The following is a 1,406-nucleotide window of genomic DNA, read 5'->3' as shown; positions in this document are numbered from 1 at the left end:
TCCCTTTCCCGACCGCCAGAGCCTTCACTCCAAGTCCCCAGAGGCACCTGCCGACTCTGAACCAATTCTGTTTCTCCTTCTGCCTCTTCCCAGTGCCCCAGACCGAAGGACTACAGGTGTTCTGGGGAACCTGAAGGTTAGCCCTATTCCTACTCTGACCCCTCCAGACCCCTAAACCTGAGGGACCAGGCCCCTGAAGTCAGGGCCACCATTCCCAGAGCCTGTCCCTAGTCAGCAGCCAGGGCTTGTGGCTCTGACAGCCTTTCCCAGGAGCCCGAAAGGGGTTGATTTGCATACTACAGTGTCATTTGCATACTACTTAGGAAAGCCTTTGCTTTTCCCACCTGCAGCAAACCCCAGGCTGATTAGTTCTCCCCACATTGGAGAGTTAATTACTCTCCCGCATAGACCGGGTGTTTATTTGTAATCAGCAGAGGGCTGGGAGGAGGGGAAGGAAACAGGGCAGAAGCAGCTGTCGTTAGCCCAAATTCCTGAGCAGCTCCCTGGCGGAAAATGAGTGCGAACTGGAACGCCACAGACCCAGCCCAAATCCCAGCTCTGGCCTGGTACACTGTGTGACTCTGGGCAGGCTCAGCTCAGCGAAAGGAGAAGGGGTGATTGACCCAAGGTTAGGGGAGTGTGGGACTATTGCCCGCAGTGAGCTGCTGGCAGGACAGGGCAGAGATGGATGAAGAAAGGAGCTCCCGGAACCCAGGAGCCTAGGAAGGGAAGAGGCTGGGATAGGACACTGTCTATCCCAGACGCCTCCCAGGACTAGCCTAGCGTGGGGCTGGTGGGCAGAGTACTGGCCCCAGAGACTGGAGACTGGACCTGCTCTGCTGTGTGACACCGGGAACCCACTGTCCTCTCTGAGCCACCAGTGCATTGGGGACAACAGCAGTCTCACCAGTCCTCTCATAGGGAATCACGTGAGCCAGGCAGGGCCATGAGAAACATAAATCTCTACTCAGATCCAGGAAATCTTTCTCAGTTCCCAGGCTGGAAAGAGTCTCAGCCCCAGGGGGAGATTTAGTGACCTTCACTCCCCCACAAAACTGAACTTGCCCCTGTCCTCCTCCCTGAAGGCATTTAAACCCTTTAGCAATTACTTTCCACTTGTCAGGTGCTACAAGGTCATGTCCAAAGGTCTAGGGTGGGCCCAGCCAACGTGTCAAGGTTGGAAGGACCCTCAGTTGCTTTCAGAGCTCCAGAAAGGGAACAGGCTGCCTGTCTCAGATCACCCAGGATGCCTGCGAAAAATGCAGAAGTCTCGCCCTAGAGATTCTGATGCAGTAGGTAGGGGCGCGGCTCAGATTATAATATTCTTAACCAGCTCCCCTAGGTGACTCTAACTCAAGGAAATCACTGCTCTGTTTCAACACCTCCCTATTTTTACAGATGGGGAG

Source organism: Pteropus alecto, unplaced genomic scaffold, assembly GCF_000325575.1.
Source record: "Pteropus alecto unplaced genomic scaffold, ASM32557v1 scaffold39, whole genome shotgun sequence".
Lineage (NCBI taxonomy): Eukaryota > Metazoa > Chordata > Mammalia > Chiroptera > Pteropodidae > Pteropus > Pteropus alecto.
The sequence above is the reverse complement of the archived record's forward strand: the minus strand, read 5'-3'. Positions refer to the sequence as shown.